Genomic DNA, 21,723 nt, shown 5'->3' with positions numbered 1-21,723 from the left:
CTGAAGTTAAATAATAAATAATTAAAAAAAAAAACCTGAAGACTTAATTATTTTTATTGAAAAGGCAGATTTGTGAAGAGAAGGGGAAGACGGAGAGAAAGACCTTGCATCAGTTGGTTCACTCCCCGCTGGCTACAATGGCTTAAGCTGAACTGAGCCAAAGCCAGGAGCTAAGAGCCTCTTCTGGGTCACCCGCATGGGTGCAGGGTCCGAAGGACTTGAGCCCTCCTTGACTGCTTTTCCATGCCATAAGCCGGGAATCGAACAGGAAACACATAAGCTGGCAAAAATATGGAATCCTGCTATTGGAGGTGGAGCCAGTTGAACCAATACGTTAGCTTCTAATGTTTGTGGTAACAATAAACAAAACCCATGCATCAAACTTTATTGATTTATCTAAAGTCATTTTTTTTTGTTACAGTATCCCAATTACTTGGTTGTTAAGTTGCTGACAAAAGATTTATTTTGAAAAGACCTTTTGTTTTTTTTTAATTTTAGAAAACAGTGGCTTGGCTAATTCCTATAAAGAATTCAACCATGAGCTGTCCCAGATAGTGAGTGCGCCATTTAACATTCCTATCAGCAATATGTTTAAGCTCCTAGCTGCTCTGTTTTGTCACCATGGATTAGTATTTTCAGCTGTTTAAATGTTGTGTCGTGATCAAGCAGGTCTATTATAATGTGCATTTATTGACAAGGGATATGGTCACATTTTTGATAATACTTTTTAACCATGTCACTTGTTGACAAAGTATTCAGATATTTTGTTTATTGAGTAATTGGGTGTTTGTTTTTTTTTTTCCTGAGTTTTCTGGTTCTTTAATTTGGGCTGTGAATATTTAATAGGATACATCCTACAGTTATTCTCTACTAGTCCACGTCATCTTTAATTCTCTCAATGATGTCTTTTGAAGACCATATCTTTTCAGTTTGAATGAAGCCCAACTAAGCTTGTCTACTTAGGTAATATTTTTGACATTGTGTCTAGATCAAGGAATATCTAGTTCACCTCTTAGGTTTGTGATTTCTTTGATTTAACTTTTTTTGTAAAGAATATACTTCATGTTTTCTTCTTTGAACTAATGAACATTCAGCATAACTCTGCTTACTCTTTTTTGCCAAAAAATAAAAGATAAGGTTATTCTTTCCCATGTAATTGCGTTTAGAAAACATCATTTGATTTGACTTACATGTGTTTATCTCTGTTCCATTTGTGCATTTTATTTACCTGTGTCAATAGCGTACAGTCTTGGTTACAGTCGCCTTATCCAAGCTTTAGAAGGCAATATTGCCTTGCTTTCTAGTGTTACTTTGACTAGTTTATATCTTTTTATTGCTATGTGTATTTAAATAATAGTTTCAGGTGTCTTTAAAATAACTTGCTAAGTTTTGATTGGAGTTTTGTTGAATCTATCAATTGATGTGGACAGAGAATTAACAACAGTGACTTCAAACTACAATGAATTTCCATTGACCCCTTTAACTTTTTAAATTTAGAATAATAATGAGAAGTTTCTATGTCCTATTCAGTAGCACATATTTTTGTATTATCAACTACAGCTATTGTAATTGCAGAAGAGCAAAACAGAAAAATTATTTCCACCCAACAGATAGCATAGATCAAGATTATCTGAAAATGCAACCATCTGAGTCATACTCGTTAGGTTTTTGAGTACATTCATTTGAGAACACTATCAGAACTCATTTTGATATATAACAATTATGATTCTACTTGCAATATCTTGACAGTATGTAAATGGAAATTTATTCACAAGATTGCTACATATGGTATGAGAATAAAGGCCTCTCAAGGGGTAGTAATCTGTTGTTATTTAAAAGTGGAGAGCTGCATGATGACTGTGATGGAAAAAAAGTTTACACCATCAGGAGGGCATGGAGACACATAAGCAGGTCAGAATATTTCAAAGGAAATCATGGGGGGTGGGAATGAGAAACTCAAGTTACGGTACCAAAACTAAATGGCCTAGAAAGATATTTTCCTGCACCCAAAGCTTTATAGTTGAAAAGCAACGAACATGATATCCTAGAATGCTTTGATTCAAAACCATTATTATCTTATTCACTTCCCAAACTTTGCTTTCAAAAGATAAAAGTACCAGTCAATGAGTTACATGTTCTATATATTTGAACAAATTTCATTTAATAAATTAGTACTTCATTCCAAGTAAAATAAGTTTTATTTTTAAAAAATTTAAAAATGCAACTGAAAGAGAAAGTTGCAAAGACTTATGAGTGGGTAAATACCGCAAAAACAATTACTTGATTGTTAAGTTGCTGACAAAAGATTTATTTTGAAAAGACTTTTTTTTTAATTTTAGAAAACAGTGGCTTGGCTAATTCCTATAAGGAATTCAACCACGAGCTATCAATTAGTATAATGACTTCTACAAAAGAATAATTTATTCCGAGTGTACTCTCCAATGCTACAGTGCTATCGGGAAGTTGAAGCAGTTACAGGAACCTATCTCATTTCTTACATTCTAACATTCACAAGACATACCTCATGAACTACATGTTAAATGTTGAGAGGTTGTCTTCTACGCATCAGCAAAAATATTGTGCTTGTAGTTATAGATTTTCAAGTTACTCTTGTTACTTCTCCCAGATGAGATTGCACAGGAAATAGATGGGAAAGATATAGACAGTTGCAGTGCAAGGAAGTGTTCCATCAAATAAGGCAGGGCGAGAATCCTAATGCTTGAAGGACCTATGAATCGCCTTTCAAAGATGAGGACTGCATTAATGTGCTTGGAACGCCTGGGGAGCATGCTTGCACACTCAGTACAGATGAGTGCACACGCATTTAGGCTTTCCATATTTCCTACGGCTAATGCTGCATTTTATATTTGTAGATAATATATACTATTTCGGGGCCCGGCGTGGCCTAGCGGCTAAAAGTCCTCACCTTGAAAGCCCCGGGATCCCATATGGGCACCGGTTCTAATCCCAGCAGCTCCACTTCCCATCCAGCTCCCTGCTTGTGGCCTGGGAAAGCAGGAGAGGACGGCCCAAAGCTTTGGGACCTTGCACCCCTGTGGGAGACCCGGAAGAGGTTCCTGGTCCCGGCATCAGATCGGCGCGTACCAGCCCGTTGCGGCTCACTTGGGGAGTGAAACATCGGATGGAAGATCTTCCTCTCTGTTTCTCCTCCTCTCTGTATATCCGGCTTCCCAATAAAAATAAAATCTTAAAAAAAAAAAAGATATATTATTTCATTCACTCACATAAAAAAAAAAACAAGAAATTTTAGGGAAAATAAATGTAGTATCCATATGCAAGATTAAATAGTAACATTGTGACAAAAGGAAAAACATGAGAGGAACCTTTTCTACTTGTGAGGAATCTATCATCAGTCATCAAGAAAAAAGCGGGTAATGACATACACATAAAAATATGATTGTGTGAAAGCAAATGCCGGCGTGAGACAAAATCTCATCTTTTAATATTTAACTACTGTAATTTGTACATGTCTAAGCATTTATGGACTTGTAAATACGTACTGTAACATAAGGTTGAATAGTCCAGAGTTTTTCTTCATTCTGTGTAAGCCCCATGGAATAGAAAGCAATCAAATATGACATAAATGTAAATACGTAAATTAAAACAACTTTGATGGAATTATGATTCCTTATGAAGCACTATACCACTGTAGTAAAATGGGTAAAATATGTTGAGGGGGTGGGAGTTTGGGGGGGCGGGAATCACAATGTCTACGCGACATTGCATCACATAATTTAAAATAAAAATATATAAAAACCTAAAACAGTAATTATGCGTAGAGCACAATTGGAGTGTGCACTGGACCTCATGGGGCCTGTCTCAGTAAGTTGCATAGCATGACATACTGTTTCATTGTCTTCGTTGCTTTAGCACTTCCAGGGTTGTTTTCATTTCTTACCTGCAATTCCTGCTTGCTATTTTCATGCATTATGTGTAAAAATTCTTATAAGTTCATGTTAAAGGAGTTGTTGATGCAGCAGAACTTCCATGGCTATGCTAAAAAAAGTAAATTTTTACCATAAGTTGAAATGGATTAAAACATTGAGAAAAAAGATTTCCTAAGACCTGAGTTATGCTAACTGTAATAATTACCCTTTTGCATTATTTTCCTTTAATGTTCAATTTGTTAGAATTTGCGTTAAAAATTGTCTTAACTAATGTTTAAATTAGAACTTCGAACCAGGGAACTAAAACGTTGTGTGCACAGGACTTTATCTGTCCTTGTAGGGCATGGTTAGCATCTGAAGCCATGGCTAGAATCACAGGTATAATATTCTTTTTACCTCCTTCACTATTTATGTTCAAAACGTTGAAAAGATCTTTAATACAATATAAATGCACTTATAAAAGTGGAATATGGTTTCTAACTGCATGGAAACAGCAAAAGGCACTAGTGACCAATTCCACTCCTTGCTTCTCTACGAGAGACACTTGGTTTTGCATTTCAGTTTGAATACCCCGGCTTTGCTGTTACTGTTCTGATTGGTTTTGAAAGCAATGTATTGTGAGCATCCTAACTTTTGTATGCTTTTATTTTTTTATTTATTTATTATTTTTAATTCATTAATTACATTGTATTATGTGACACAGTTTCATAGGTACTTGGATTCTCCCCACCCCTCCCCAAACCCTCCCACCATGGTGGATTCCTCCACCTTGTTGCATAACCACAGTTCAAGTTCAGTTGAGATTCCCCCATTGCAAGCATATACCAAACATAGAATCCAGCGTCTTATTGTCCAGTCAAGTTCAACGGCTTCTTAGGCATACCCTCTCTGGTCTGAAGACAGAGCCAGCAGAGTATCATCCCAGTCAATTTTGTATGCTTTTAAATTGTGAGATCACCTACATATATGTCATTAATCACTTGATTATACTCTCAACCGTTTTCCAAAGAGATGCGTAATTGCACTGTGAGAACATCTGCTTTTATGTATGTATATGTGACATGCCTTTTTCTACTTCCTTCAAGTAAAATGTAATTCTCTAGAGTGAAATTAGTGGCAAATGTTCCTGTCATCTCAGCATGCAGACAGTAATGTTCCCTCCAGCCAAGATAAGTTGGTAATAAATGCAGGGATTTAGAGAACTCAGGAACCAGGTATCAGATGGTTTTTCGAGAACTTAGAACCTTTTCTCATGCATACGTAGAACTTTTTAAAAATTGCTCTTATGGTAGTCACGTGCAACAGAAGTTTCCAGGGGCTGGGATGCTAATGCATTGGTAGAGGAGTTAGGAAAATTTTGGGCAAAGGACACAGAATTTACTAGCTCAGAGGAATACATTGGAGGGATTTATTATATAATATGGTAACTATAGGTAATAATATCTCACATTTCTGAAAGAAATTTTAAGACAATTGATAAACAGTGTTCTCACCAGAAAATCTGCATAGGTATTATGTTAATTAGGTTTAGTCCATGGCATCTATATCTTACAACACATTACGTTTTCTATATTAAGTTTCACATTTTTTAATTGACAAGATGAAGCACTTCAGAGAGATTTAACCTCTGCCTTGCAATAGGTTAGTGTATAAATATTCCAATTAAACCTTGGAGTCCAAACACTCTTCCCACACCAGCGTCAGACTCTGTGTCCCAATTTACACCACAGGCACTTCAGAACCATCTTCTGCCTCAACATACATGAGAGTGATTGATTGTGTATCTGAATGGAGACTTCTAACAGCCTGTTGAATTTACTGTACAATTTATAGTAAGTAAAATACATAAAGTCAGTTAGGCTCACATACATACTTATGTGATAAGTTTTCAATTCCAGTCTACCAAACTGATCACTCCTTTAATCATTTTATCATCTTTTAAATCAAAATCCATACTCTTGACTAATGTTGTATAGTTCTATGCACAATCTAATGAAGAAAGATGCTGAATAAAATATACTATATGTCACGCACTGTTAGTTGTCAAAAGTTGATGCCCCAAAATTTCTTGGGTTACTCTCTTTATCCTCATTGCTTAAATCTACAAGATAATTTAATGTAACACATGAAATGCCTTTGTCACCCTGTTTGCCAAATAGTTTAAAACAAATAGCCATGCAAAAATTCATAAAATGCTAAAAATTTTCACAAAATGCATTTATGATGCTATAATTTTAAAAACTAAGTCCTATTTTTAAAATGACAAATAGAGCAATTGGTTTGTGGAGGTATAGCATTGCAGCAGTATTGGTGACGGCACATATGTAAATAACTTTAAATAATTTTTTACACCAAAAGTGTCTCTTATTATATGATGTCCTACACAGCAATTTTCCCATTGATTATCTGGAATTTCCAGATAAGGATCAACTACACTTTTGTTGAGATTGTATTATTTGCACAGATCATGAAATAGGAAATACCAGCTGCGTTTCTCACATACATCTATCAATTTGGTCAAATGAGCATGAGTTCTTCAAGTGATCCTGACAATAGAAGTCTCCTAGCCTCTACAAAAGCCTTATGAATAATCATCCTCAGGTTGCAAATCACTTTTTTAAAGAAAGAATTTGGATATAAAAAAAATACTCCATTTAGTCATTTGTACAGTCTTGGATTATTTTGAGTCTCTATTATATTATTCAGGTCTAGATAATTCTGATATAAATTCACAAGAAACTGCATACATAATAATTAATAATTTGTAAGACTCACATTTACATGGAAACTTTTGATTAGTCTCAATTTTTTAAATAAATCAGTACATTTCATATTGAATGACTAATTCCAACTTTGCAAAATCTTATTGTATAAAATTTACACAAGGATTTCAGAGAAGAAATTTTATATTTCACTTTTTTAAAAAGATTTATTTATTTTTTTAAAAAGATTTATTTATTTTTATTGAGAGGAGGACAAAGAGAGAGGAAGATTTTCTGTCTCTTGATTCACTCCCCAAGTGGCCAAAACTGGCAGAACCTTGCCATTAGAAGCTAGCAGCCTGTGGGCTTGGCGGCGTGGCCTGGTGGCTAAGGTCCTCGCCTTGATCCCATATGGCCGCTGGTTCTAGTCCCGGCAGCTCCACTTCCTCTCTATCTCTCCTCCTCTCAGTATATCTGACTTTGTAATAAAAATAATAATAATAATAAAAAAAAAAGAAGCTAGCAGCCTGGAGCTTCTTCCAGGTCTCTTACGCAGGGTCCCAATGCTCTGGGCCATCCTCGATTGCTTTCCCAGGCCACAAACAGGGAGCTGGATGGGAAGTGGGGCTGCCGGGGTTAGAATGGGAGCCTATATAGGATCTTAGAGCATACGAGTCAAGGATTTTAGCCACTAGGCTTCCACATAGGGCCTACATCTCACTTTTAAAATTAAAAATTGCATGCACACTATCCTTTACTCAATATGGATGAATTGCTAGCAGCTGCAGTGCTTGCAAGCATGACACACTTGCATTGGGTTTCATAGAGTGCACTTACGACCTATGTGCCTCCTTTTCTGAACTGGGAATTTGGAGAGCTTGATTGCCTGAATAGAAGAGTTCAAACATCACTGATCTGAGTGGATTGCTTGAAGGCATGATTTTCCTCAGTATATCATCATAAATTTTTTATCAAATCCATTGCAGATTTTTTGGAACTCAAATTGCTGTTTTGTTTGTTTTTAGTATATGTGTTTTATTTTACAATATGGAAAATGACAAATAGTAAAAATCTATAAGTAGTATAGTAACACCAATGAAATTACCGGAGGTAAATTTAAAATCTGTCAAATATATTGATATCCAATAATGGCAAGATACAAAAAAAATTTTAAACATTTCAAAAATCTTTAGTGAAAGGCTACTTGGGGTGTCGGCCATCCTCATTAGAGTGCTTAGTCCTAGTCCTGGCTACCCCACAGTTCTCCTGCAAGCATTTGGCTTCCTACAAGAATGGGATAAGTTTTCCTGCTTTGTTTCAGCCTGTCTCATTCCTGGCTATTACAGGTGTTAGGAGAGTGAAAGAGTGATTGATGATGTTCTTTCTCAATTTATCTCTTTCTCCCTGTCTCTTGTTCTACCTTTCAAATATATCTACACATTTTCAGAAATAGTTGTTTGAAAACCCAACAGTTGGGGGCAAAAGTGAGAGCAAAAAAAAAGTGAGAGTATTTCTTAGCAATAGTAGAGAATGAGGGTATCTCAGAATTTATTGGAAATTGAAACAAAAAGAGCTCTTCTGGTGCAACATTTTTAAATCCATGAGTGTAAAAGATGTTAAGCTCATGAAAAATATATTTTGAAAAACAAAACCAGACACGGATTTCACATTTTTATGCCAAATATGCTTTTAAGAATTTCTTCTTCCAATAAAGTTCCCTCTATGCTTATATTCTAAAATTATAATTTCTTGAACTAATGATTCAAAATCTGCAGAGCTATTAGTAAATACTAATTTATTTATGATACATTATTTTTAAAATCTTTGATGTTTAAGGCAATTAAGTCATCATAAAGGAATTAAAATTGCACTCAAAGTCATGTTGGATCTCTAGCATAGTGGAGATGCTGGATAGGCCACTGACTGAGGTACTGGCATCCCATATAGGTGTGGATTAGAGTCCTGGTTGCTCCAAATCTCATCCAGCTCACTAGGAATATGCATTGTAAAGCAACAGACAATGACTGAAGCTCCTGAGCCTCTGAACCCACATGGGAAATCAATATTAAGTCTCTTGGCACCTTGCTCCAGCCTGGTACAGCCTCAACCTGTTTTAGGATGGATGGTTGATCTTTATCACTCTTCATAACCCTACGTTTCAAACAAACAAATAAATAATCTAGAGTCTGGATTTATAGTAAAAGATTTATGCTTTTCATAAATTATTAATTTGAATGAACTAATTTGTAAAAGATTCAGTCACTTAAATGATTGCACACAGGAAATCAAAATACAATATAAAAATAAGCAAACATCAATTTGAGGTCCAAAAACCCTGCAATGGATTTGATGAAAAAAAATGTGTGATGATACATTGATGAAAAACATAAGCTCTAGCAATCCACTCAGGTCAGGGATGTTTGAACTCTTCTATTCAGGCAGTCAAGCTCTCCAAATTCCCAGTTCAGAAAAGGAAGCACATAGGTGCATTCTGTGAAAGCAAATTATATATATATATATGAATAGGCATTTGTCCAGTGATTCAAGTGTTTTAATATCATTGTTGGATTTACTGAGTCTGGCTCCAGCTCTAGCTCTGGCCCTGATTACGGTTTCCTGGTAATACAAGTCCTGGGAGGATGCAGGGGTTGGAGCCTGTCATACACATGGGAGCCTGGATTGCGTTCCGGGTTGTCAGCTTTGGTTCATCGATTCTTAGGTGCTGGAAGAATTGGAGGAATGAGCTAGCATACGAGAACTGTAGTTCTTTCTTCCTCACAAATAGCATTTTTTAAAAATGAAATAAAATATTGGAAGAATGAAGAAGTTGGGAGTATGAAAGTTTTCACAATCATTATCAAGGTGGGGAGGCGGAGGAGTTAATCTTATGCCATTAAAGGAGTACATCTTCCACTCTGTTATTTTAAACTTATGTTGTCATTTTAAATCAAAATGATCTTCCGTTATCTGCTGCTTTACTTCTCAAAATCCCAAAGTAAGCAGGGCTGACTTGGTCTCATCCGGGAGTTGGGGACTTGGGAGCACAGTCAGTGTCTCCTAGTTGGGAAGCAAGGACCCAGCACGTGAACCAACACTTGCTGATTTTCATGGTGTATATTATTAATAATTGGGAATCATCAGTGGAGGCAGGGTGCAAATCCAGAACATGGCCATGCAATGGAAGCATTCCAAACCACATCATTATTGCTGTGCCAGTTCTTTTCTCTGTCCCTTTTTAATTATTTTTGTCTCTCTTTAGGCTATATATATTTTACCCTTACCAATAAGGGCATAGGATTTTAGGAATATTTCCATATGTGCAGCCTAGTAGATTAGACAGTTAAAAGTCTGCAGTTCTAAACTCAAGGTTTAGCAAATATCTCCCCAGCTCTAATTAAACTAAGAGGCTGTGGACTAGCAGCACTTTGGCCTTAAAAATTCATAACACATGCTATGCATTGAACAAAGTAAAATGACAGCTGAACGTTGATAAGGGTAAAGTACCTCCATTTGTTAAAAAAAATGTATATGAGCAGAGATACTACTATTCAGTATTTCTGTCAAATCAAACATTAATCTACAGTACATGACATCAAAGAGATAGATTTGTTAGTAAATGGATAGAATGCCATATGGCTTTGATGTTACTATAAAATTAAATACAAGCTACATCGTAGTATAGCATATGATGAATCACACAATTATATGTGCAAATTCTGCTGTTATCCAAACAGCATGAAAATGCTGGTATCAAGCACTATTGGGAAATGAATGTGAAATCTTGATTAAAAATATGAGAATGGCGAATTAAGTCATATCTAAGTTATAGGAATTGTGAAGAAGTGATTTTTAAGTCTTCCTCACCCCCAAAAGACACAGTGGACATTTATTTCAGCCATCTAGCCGACTGTCTGAAATGTTGGACTCGGTCCCCAGTACCTATGGGAATGAGATGCATATCCCAAAAACATCAACTGTTAGCTTCACACCCCAGTTATTTCCCTGATATACATTTGCTGAATTATATAAAATGATTTCAATGAAATTAGCTCTTCAGTATAAGATTAAGGTATTGCAATTCTTTTATAGCCAGAATGCTTGCTTTTTTTGGTGGGTCTTTTTCTCTGATAAATCTGAAAATCAGAGTTCCCTGAAGACAGGGTCTTGACAATCAATAGAAAAAGATAGAACAGTTCTGGAATAAAAATAATTACAACATTGATGAAAACAGATCCCATATGTTTTCTTTAAAACAGAGGAAGTAATATTTTCTAATTTTTCTTTGCTGTTCCAAGTGCAAGGCAGCACATAATTTATATGTAATTCACACACCAATGGAGAAGTTTTTCATATTGATTGCTTCCACTTTGATAGTACTCTATAAACAAATACAGAAATTAACTGATGCCACTTTGATGATCTTTCTTCGGAGATGTGACATTTAATCTGATTATTCATGAATATGTTAATGAGAGATTTATCATATGTCATTCATTAGACACTCAATATTAAAATGCAGCCAATCATGTAATGTTAATGGCAAGCTTCTAATCTGTGGGGGGAAAGGAAACCAACAAACAAATTGAGGTTAGTAGTTGAGGTTTTTATAATTTTCTTAAAATTATGTGGTCACAGATTTCTCTAGCAAGGGGATAGAAATTGGCTTATTCAAACTCCATGATAGCAATCAGCTTTGTATTTCTTTACTACAGTTGAATCATTGACACTTCTGTGTAACAGACATGAGACATATTAATGCTTTGTAGAATTTTTATTTATTTTAAATGTACAAGCAAATCTCATTAGTAGTTTTAACGTTGTAAAATTTTGTTTCTCAGGAAATTTCTTAAAATTTAAACGGATCCCACAATTTCCATTGAAATAAACAAAATCATGGGATTTAATGATTTTCTGTAAAGATTTATTTATTTTATTGGACAGGTAGATCAGATTTATGCACAGAAGGCAAGGCAGCTGGTTCACTCTCCAAGTGGCCACAATGGCCAGAGCTGAGCTAGTCCAAAGCCAGGAGCTTCTTCAGGGTCTCTGACAAGAGTGTGTGGTCCAAAGGTTTGGGGCCATTCTCCACTGCTTTCATAGGTCATCAACAAAGAACTGGATGGGAAGTGGAACAACCAGGATACTAACTGGTGCCCATTTGGCATCTCATTGCTTCCAAGATGAAGATTTAGCCATGGAACCATTGCACCGTGCCCAACTTGATACCGTGATAGAACTCAATTTATCCTCATTTATTTTTGAGGTCCAAAAATCACCTAGTCACTGTCACTGTGCTTGAAACACAGTAAATGATCTTTGTAGTCGATGAATGAAAAAAATGTAGAAAGACAAAATATGAATGTTGCTATCCTAAGGGCATAAGTGATTATCGGGGCCCAAGTTTAGGCATAGCAAGGAAAGTTGCCACCACAAACGCTGGCACCCCAAACGGAAGCAGTTCCTGGAATAAACTGCTGAAAGTGGCCCATGTTTGGGCTCCCTTGTGCCGGAGTCCAGCTCCGGCCGAGGTTCGGAGCTCCGGAAGGGTGCCTGGATGAGGCGTGAAGAGAGAAAGAAAGGAGACGGACCACCAGATTCCTTGATCGTAGTGGACTAAGCGAGAAAGCTGTCCGCTTTATTTATACAGAAGCAGTACAAAGTTTTTTCTTAGGGGCATATTGACATAGCTTCAGGGGGACACAATTTACAACTTTTTGAGAAATGATTGAGGAAGGATTCCACATTCCTTGCTTATCTTGGCTTGCCAGTCTTCATCTGCTCTCCTCAGGTCTGGGCTATAACCTAGGCGCCATCTGTGTCAACCAGACCCCTACCTTGAATTACGTATGAGTTAAAAGGACTGGGGCCTTGGTCTATGGGGATCGGGGTTATTGACATTAGTTGGCCATAGGTCTGTAAGCTCACAGTTTGTTAACCAAACAAGTAAAGCAAGGGTAAAAACGGCGGAAAGAATTGCAGTTAGCAATGAGCTAAGTTACTCTATTTAAGTTTCAACTCTACAATGGATGAGTGAGTGTTTCCAAAGACAATTCTACAAATTGTTTCAGTATTAGACAAGGCATTATCCATTCCAACGTTGCAACCAAGAGTTTCTCAGTAGACAACACATCTTATGCAGTAATACACTCCTAATACAATTCTTGTTCTACAACTTATCTATCACTAAATGGGAGAAATACATCAAGAGAGAAAAATCATGAAGATCTAAGACAAAAAGTTATAAACATTACATTCCTCCACAACTGCAGGTTCTACAACTTCATAAGTGATCAAACAATAATCAAAAATATATCTTTATGATATTAGTGAAATCACCCTGTATTTCCTCAGGCTAAAAATGTATGAAAACAACTAAAACAACTACATTTTCTATATTCTAAAGAATTGCAAGGACACGCTAACCTTCAAGACCACAGTAACCATACTTTTTTTGCCTTAGCAGGATAGGCTTCAGGGTTACAGTAGCTATATTCTACGTCATAGCAGGATGGCCTTTAGGGTCACAGTAACTATATTCTTTGTCATAGCAGAATGACCTTTAGGGTCACAGTAACAGGATAACTTTTAGGGTTCCTCTTATCAAGCCATTCCCCAGAAAGCATGCTAAATATCTGGGCCAGATTTTATGGCAATGGGTAAACAGCACAGACTTAATTATACTCCTGTGTGTAGTTAAAGGCCCACTCACCAGGACATCCTCAGTAACATTAACTCTTAAGCTCACATTGGTTGTGAAAGCCATCTCACAGGGGCAGACAATGCCTCAATAGATTACAAAATTCTTAGTGGGGTGGTTGAGTGCCCATGCGAAGGGGGGTGAAAACTGCGTCAAGGTGGTCAGAGATGAATCCACTTAGCCCTGCTAAGCAGCTGGTAGCTCCCCAGGCCCTGCCAGTCAGGGAGCTGTTCTCTTCACACCTTCGTGTTATACACACCTACTGTATGGACTCCATCACCCTTGCAACACACACAAGAGACCCAGATAAAATACTGACATTTAGCTTCAGGCTGGCCCAGTATTGGTCACTGTGAACCGTCTGAGGAGTGAAAACATGCTTAAAAAAATCGTTTCTCCCTCCCTCTCGCTTTCTCTCTGTCTCTCTCTTTGCTTTATTGCCTCTCTCGCCCCTCCATCCCTTTCTCCTCTCTCTCACCCACTCTGTGCTTCACTGCCTCTCTCATTTCATTCCTTCTCTCTCTTTCTCCTACACTCCCTCTCTCCATCCCTCCCCATCCTCTGTTCCTGTAGCTCTGATTTTCAAACCCATCAATACGGCTTGAGAACAATATACAAAGGGAAGTTTTGGTCAATTTCCTGTAACAGACTGTGAGAAGGTCTTAGCTATTATAGCAATAGCAAACCTTGTATGCTCCAAAAGTGGTTGGCTAATTGCTGTGTGTTTGGTGAAGTCGATTATGTAAGAAGCAAGAGTGCTCTGTCCAGGGGTCTTCTGTCTTTGCCCTCCGGCCAGGTGCCAGGTGCCAGGCTTTTCATCTGGAAAAATGATGACAAGTCCCTAATAATAACCTAAGAAGAGAAGCAAAAGATTGCCCAATTCTCTGGGCTCCTATGACCCGTGTGGGAGACCTACAAGTACCTGGATCCTGGTTTAGGTCTGGCCCAGCCCTAGCCATTACAGCTACCTGTGGAACTAATTGACAGAAGGATGTTTTTCTCTCTCTGTAAATCTTTAAGACTTATGCAATGGAAAGAGGGTGTCTTATATAGCTTTTATTACATGGAGCAGTTTTAGGAAGCATTTGCTCACACTTAGATAACCACCTTACATAGCACCTGGAAAACCTGAAACTGTTCAAATGCGCAACATCAGACAGGCGTCTTTTTCCCTCTAGTAAAATATGGGTTGAAAAGTATACAGATAAAATACAGATTTATTATTCCCAGTACATAGAAATAAGGAGTGTTTGACTACAAGGTGTCCCAGAAGAATAAAATGTGTTGTATGTGTGTAAAGAAGACGTGATAAGAATGTTCAGAATGTTGAATATGCTGATCATTAAGCACATTTTATGCTTATCAAAACATGCAGAGCTGTTTATTAGAGGTTGAATTTTGTTTTTGGTAAATTCTAGTCAAATTTTTAATACTGTAATATGAGGATTCTAAATATTTAGATGAATATCGCTTCTCGGCCTTTTGGCTAAGATCAAGTGTAATATTTAGATGAATGTACTTCAGGGAAACCTAATAGAAATGAGGCTGTGTTTCTTTAGATCTAAAAACAAAATAAAACCAAAACACCCTGTGTATTGAAGATAAGATCTTCAGTATCTTCTTCAGTTTTTGCCTCTTCAATTGCTGTCCTTTTTTTTTTAAGATTTATTTATTTTTATTGCAAAGTCAGAGATTCAGGGAAAGGAACATCTCCTTTCCAATGATTCACTCCCCAAGTGAGCGCAACGGCCAGAACTAATCTACCCAAAACGAGGAGCCTGGAGTCACTTCTGGATCTCCCTCAGGGGTGCAGGATCTCAAGGCTTTGGGCCGTCCTCAACTACTTTCCCAGGCCACAGGCAGGGAGCTGGATGGGATTAGAGCCGGTGCCCATATGGGATCGCGGTGTGTTCAAGGCGAGGGCTTTAGCCATTAGACCACCGCACCGAGCCATAGGATGCTGTCTTCAAACAACAGATTTTCAAAAAGATTTTGTGGCGATTGTACTAGCAATGAGCATTATTCCAGAATCTAAACCAAAATAATTATTGTCATGTCATTCTTTAATATTTAGCTAGGATCAATCACTAAAAATCATTTCAATTTTACTTTAGCTTGACTGAATACTTGGAGAGAGCATTTGGTTTCTAGTTAAATTGTCTCAACACACACAGCTAACTCCACTAGAGCCAAACCAGATTTCTTTCAAAGGCTCTGACACTGAGCCTCTGCTCTGGCATTTCACTTGTTTGTATAGAAAATGTTAGGACTCTTTGCCAAGAGTGGGCTGTGATTTACAAAGCCTCTCCTAACCTTGCTTCTCTTCTACATTCCAAACATAAAACTGAAATTGACCCTACAGCTATTGCCAGAGACATCCATAGAGAGAAATGTGCCATTAGTCTGTTGTTGAACATATGCACACAGATTGCACATTTCTGAACTCAAAAATATAATGTAGTATTTATAATCTAGGTAATATCAGCAAAACATCTTAATGAAGTAAAACCTCAGACAAAATGGTGATATATTTCTGAACATAAATACTGAAATTCTGCTGAGTAGCTTACTTTGAATGATCAAAGGAATGCTTCATAAATTTTAGTAGTAGCATCACAAGTTATGATGACCAATAGATCAGGACACCTTGTACAGTAGTGAAACACTAAAAGCATAAAGTCATACTGCTTTTTAATTTTACCCTTTGAATATAAATTATATATGAAAATAACTTGGGATTCTTCTATTAAAGAAAGAGATATTTGCATTCATGCTTTAACATGTCAAGATGTATATTAAGTATTGTTTGTAGTGGCACAAACTGCGTCACAAGCTTTGCTTTATATTCTTGCGTTCCACTAGTGTTTTGATTTTTGACAGGGAGCTCTGAATATTGTCTAGCTTGCCCCAGTGGTCACAAGCTTTATTACAGTTCTGCACTATTCTCTCAGAAATATCTCAGTTGTATTATGCATGTTCAAAATGGTTTGAATTATATAATTGTTATTAGAAAATATTCTTCACCTTCATGTGTTCTAAAGACTGTTATCCTATATGTGTAATGGTCATACTTTCAACTCACTCAGAAAAAAGAGATGCTTTAAAAAAAAAAACAAAAGATGTATCTATTTATTTGACAAACAGAACAGGTCAGGGGGTTGGAGAGAGAGAGAGAGAAATGCTGATTCACTTCTTTAATAGCTACCACAGCTGGGCATGTGCCAGTCCAAAGCCAGGAAGCCAGAGCTTCTGGGTGAGCTTTCAAGCCTCCCGTACGGATGCAGTGGCCCAAGCATGTGGGTCCTGCTCCACTGCTTTCCTGTCATTCATAGGGAGTTGGATTACACATGGAGCGCCTGGGTCTTGAACCCACTCCCAAATTTGATGCCCATGTTGCAAGTGGTGGCTTTATGCGCTATGCCATAACACAGACCCCAAAAGAAATATGGTTAACAGTACTGATGTGTGACTCAGATTGATTTTAATTGGCACTTGGTTTTGAGTTTGTGAGATGATGAGATGTATCATTTGAATGTTCAAGCCAGAACAAGCCATGGTTATTTTATGCTTGAGAAATATGCAGATCTTCATGCAGTTAACAATGATGTGTTTTATACAAGTTAAACATATTTCAAGTATAAAGTGTTTGATTTCACTTGGTAGTTAAGGCATATCTATGCATATTATATTTTTGAGGCTGAAGACAAATATTCCAGCATTTTTCTGAATTTCATATATTTCATAATAATTGTGTCATTGTCATGTCTCTTTCTTACTTTGTTCATGTAACTGTTTCCAGAAAAGGAAACCAACAGTCTATATGCCTTATTAATATACATATAAAATCATGCCTTATTAATATACATATAAAATCATGAATATTTACTCTTTTTTAACACCATGAAGAACTTGGGAGTACATGCTTGTCTTCACTCTGGGGACAGAGCAAGTATTCATGAAAACAATTATGAAGAATTCAGTCTTATTCATGTTCTTATTTAAAAATTGAGCATTATTTGACTTTTTCCAGATAAGTAGAGCTAGCCAAGATCTAGAAAAATCTAAGAAAAGCCCATGTTTCAAACAGCAGTAGGTGTGAATTTGGATTCATATTTTGGTGTGGTCTTGGAGTCAATAGGAACCACCCTAACTCTGCAGGTCTAGAGTGATATGAGACCCACGATCCATGCCCTCAGGAAGTCTTCCATCTGCCCAAATTCTCTCCGTATTTCCCAGTGGTATTTCCCAGTGTCTAAGCTTTGTTTTCACATTTCCAAGTCAAAGCTTTGCAGGACTTACCTCCAACATGATCCATGAGCTGTTGTTCTTCTCCCAGGTTTTGAGCTTCCTTGGCAGTCTTTTTTTTCCCCCAACTTTAAAGTTTTCCCCAACTTAAAAATTTCCCCAACTTAGTTTCTGCTCTTGGGAAGAGCTCCCACTCAGCTTTTTTTTTTTTTTTTTAACTGAAAGTGAACATGCAGCCCTAACCAGGAGCTTAGATGAATCTAAGGTCAGAGAGAAGTAAGCTTTCTCCATAGGAAAGAAAGAGGTGAAGGTCTTAGCTCCACAACCTAAAAGCCATAAAAGATGTTACCGAAAAAGGAAGGAAATGACCTCATCTCTGTTACAGAGAAAACACCTGCTAACCACTTATTCCAATAAGTTCTGATCATGTGCCACATCCCGTGCAATAGAAATTCAGGCATGATCTCACCTCAGATAATCCCCCAAAGAATCATCTGTGCTAGATTCTGCTCCTATCTGCATTTTATGAGAAGAAATACTATACTCTGGACAGTTAAATAAAATTCCGTTCAGTATAAAATTTCTGTTTCATGGTTCTCACTACCTCTGACTACTGACTATCCATATCATCATCTGAACAGAAGCCTTGTATTTTCAAATTTCCCACCTCTTTTTCAGGGGTTGTGTACCATTGCTGAGGACTCACTAGGCTGAAGTGCAGCAAGTGGCACACAGAAAATATTCAACATGCATCCACAACACGATAGTTCTAGCAGGAGAGAATACTAAAGCTCAGAAACCACAACCTAGCTTGGTCTTGGAAGATTCAAAAGTGAAGTAAATATCATCCATGACCAGGTACACGGAAATTGCACCATTCAGGATGTGTGATATTTGATGGGGTTAAAATCTAAGAAAATCTTTCTTAAGTCTTATGACAAAGTGCTTGCCTAGGTACTCCGCTGAACTTTTTTGATTTAGTGAAGAATTAGCGGAGAATACAAAAAGCCTTAAAAGTATTAGCTTCTCAAGCAGTGTCTTAGTGAAACCTTTTGTATCAGCAATGGGGATGACCTGTAACTGTGGCTTTGTTTTCCTTTTAGGAATACGTGTCTGGGTTTTCCAAGAAATTAGACTGAGCATTGATGGAAATCCCAGAGGAAAGGCGTGTTTCTTTTCGAACGTTCTAAAATGTCAGCAAATCAGAGAGTGTGTGCAGGCTGCTCCAATTTGCACTGTTGTTCAATAATGTGCACACGATAGACCACTTTTCTACAGGCCTCTTTAGGGCTGGAAGGTCATTTTTGGTGAATGAGTTTGAAACCTAGAAGCATCTGTCATTTGCACATAGTCTTTTCTGTGTTGTGTTGAGTCTGTGTGTTAAGTGGCACAAAAGGAATGAATGAAGAGGTGTTAGCAAATTGCTCTAATAAGAACTGTTGGATTTATTTGGGAATGTTTACTCCATTAAAAAGGGTTGTTTGGCTTACAGATTCATTTTCAGCTTAGATTATCCATAGCATGGACTCTTAATGCTTTCTGTACCGGAGCCAGTGTTCCTGCAGTTGCACGAGTCTGCTCTTGTTTGGTGGACTTTTATCTTCTTTAATATAAAGCATCTTAACTGGGAGAATTCTAAGCTCTAGTGTTTGAAGGATGAATTGATGTTGATTTTCCACAAAGGAAAATAATAGATAGGCTTAGAGAAAGGACCAGGAAATAAATCTCCGTGGTAGAGGTAATGCAGAAAGAATAATAAGCAACCATAAGGAAGACAACATCTGGTGAATAGGGCCTATCTATTAATGCTCGTGTTTAGGGAGGAATTGCCGAACATGTGTGCAAGTAACAGTCTAACAAGGGATAAAACGACTCTAACCTTCCGGCAGCTCAGCGCTTGCGAGGAAAGAAAGCAAGCTTCTTATTGAACGATACCAAACACACAGGCAAGTCTCTAACAATAACTTATAACAGAATGTATTTTATTTAATGATAACGTAAGGAATAGCATCACATTCATTCTGTTTGTTTCCTGTCCTTTGGAAACCGTCACTTCTCATGTATTTTTCCATTTCTATGATTATTTCTCCTGGTTTCAATTTCTCTCTCTAGCTCTTCAGTTTGAGGTTCTGTGGGGTAATGGTAGGCAGGTGCTCATGTAATAGAAGCCCATTTCTTATCACACTCTAATAGGTTGTATTCCCTTTGATCTCTCCTCAAGAATTTTGCGCAGGTGTCTGGGAATAGAGAGAAGGCGGGAAATAAAGCAATGTTTTATCCTGACATGTTTTCAGCACCACAGCAAAAATCACAATTTCACGAAGACACACGAGGCTCAGAGCAGATAAAAACCTATCTAACAGGAAGCGACCATGTTCAAACCTGATGGGCTGTGTTTTGTTCCTATTTTTTGACTTAGAACAAAAACATGATAAAAATGTGTTTCAAGCTTTCAGAAAAACAAAGTTATTATTTTTTAAGATTTATCTATTTTTATTGAAAGTCAGATCATACAGAGAGGAGGAGAGACAGAGAGGAAGATCTTCCAACCAATGATTCACTCCCCAAGTGACTGCAATGGCTGGAGCTAAGCCAATGCAAAGCCAGGAGCCAGGAGCTTCTTCCGGGTAGCCTGTAGAAGGACATTGAGAATCTTTGCTATTGTGGGAGAGTATAGCCAGTTGAATCCCCTCTGAAGGCACCAGGAAAAATTGATAAGGTTTAGATAAAGAACATGCTAGAGGAACTAGCTGTGTTTTGGAGAGCTTTACCTTGCTGTTGAGATGTGAATGGCTCAAGCCCCTCCTCCCTGGATGCCTACAGGACAACTTTCCTTTAAAAGTCTGGTGTTGTTAACAAATTTTGGCTATTGACTTTCAGTCAGTAGTCCAGGTGTGCTATTATCGGCTCCGTGTACCAAGTCCATCGCTGCGGGACAGAAACAGTATCCCATGCAGGTGCAGGGTCCCAAAGCTGTGGGCTGTCCTTGACTGCCTTCCCAGGACACAGGCAGGGAGCTAGATGGGAAGCGGGGCTGCCGGGACTCGAACAGGCGCCCATGCAGGATCCTGGTGCATTCAAGGCGAGGACTTAAACCACTATACTAACGTGCAGGGCCCAAAACAAAGTTATTTTAATCACCTTTAGTTTATAAATGAGAATGTTCAAGAAAAAAAAATCATAGAATAAGATAGAAACGGCAGTGTCAATGAAGTCTGTGCAAGCGAAGAGAACTTTTACGTTGGTTCGAATACGCAGGGAGTCCTGTGGTATCCTTGGTTCAGAATCCATGGAAGCTCAAGTCTCTTGCATAAAATCAGGCACAGAATTTGCATATGTCTTGTGTCCTCCAGTGCATTTTAAATAAATTTTTAGTTATAATACGTCATACAGAGTTACATATCCTTTTAGTTGCTATATTGTTTTGGAAACAATGACAAGGAAACATGGCTATCCCTGTTTAGAAACACAGTTTTCTCCCTGAACCTTTGTAATTTGCAGTTCATCAAATTTGTGATTGTTTATCCTGCACACAAGGAGGGCCAACTGTTGTTACAATTTTTTTTAACTGTTTGTTTATTTATTTATTCTACTTGGAAGGCCTAGTGGCAGAGAGACAGGCAAATCCTCCAACTCAAGTTTACCCAGAAGGCCAGGAATTTTTTTTTTTTTTTTTGCTATGGATGAGGGATGGGAGTGTTTCATGCTGTATCTTAAGTTGCGGTGCCACAATGCCCATTCCTACTTTTTAAAGAGGAAAGCTGAGAGACACAAACTATCACCTAGTTAAGAAAGAGGTTAGAAACAATTAGTCAAATAGACTACTCCTACTTGAAATGAGTGCTTGCTAATAAATGCTTAGTTTTCTGAGTGACTGAAGGGCAGAATGATACTGGTACCCCCAAGGAAAGCATTGCACTACTGTCATTGAAAAGTGTCACCGGGAGATACCAGCAGTTGTTCACATATTCATACAAGAGGACCGCTGTTTAGGAACTGGGATAATGTTCCATCAAAGGCTGCACTTGACTCTTATCCTCCCTGAATGCCAGGCAGAGGGGCTGCGCACCTGCAGGGCTCCATCCTGGAGTGAAAGCCTGTGCTGTGTATTCACATGGAATTAGGGCGGAGATACCACTGTGGCCACGAAACAACAAAAACCGCTCCACTG

The sequence above is a fragment of the Ochotona princeps genome, chromosome 25 (genome assembly GCF_030435755.1).
Source record: "Ochotona princeps isolate mOchPri1 chromosome 25, mOchPri1.hap1, whole genome shotgun sequence".
Taxonomy (NCBI): domain Eukaryota; kingdom Metazoa; phylum Chordata; class Mammalia; order Lagomorpha; family Ochotonidae; genus Ochotona; species Ochotona princeps.
Note: the sequence above shows the minus strand (reverse complement) of the source record.